A 485-nucleotide genomic window follows, 5' to 3' on the forward strand; every position below is an offset into this window, starting at 1 on the left:
GTGTGTGTGTGTGTGTGTGTGTGTATTTGTGGATCTCTATACTGTATGTGTATCTGTTGAGTTATTGCTGAAATATACAGTGATGCTCATAAGTTGACATGCCCATGCTTAAGTTGACTAAAAAGAGGAATAAAAAAAATCACGTTTTAGAAATTTCTCTTAATGCCTTAATTAAAAAAATAGGTAAAATCCAACCTTTAAGGACACCAATTTTCTTTGTGTTTGAATAATGTATTTTAAATACATAAATGTTCTTCCTCAAAATAGAGGGGGGATAAGTAAACATACCCCTATGTTAAATTCCCATAGAAGCAGGCAGATTTTTATCATTAAAGGCCAGTTATTTCATGGATCCAGATATTGGCATGGGATACTTTCCATAAAATCATCTCTCAATGCAAATCAAACCGGCTATCAGTCTAACTAAAATAAAACCATGCCAATCTCTATGAATGGTGTAGGGTATGTGATGATATGGGGCTATT

The sequence above is a fragment of the Etheostoma spectabile genome, chromosome 2 (assembly GCF_008692095.1).
Source record: "Etheostoma spectabile isolate EspeVRDwgs_2016 chromosome 2, UIUC_Espe_1.0, whole genome shotgun sequence".
Taxonomy (NCBI): Eukaryota; Metazoa; Chordata; class Actinopteri; order Perciformes; family Percidae; genus Etheostoma; species Etheostoma spectabile.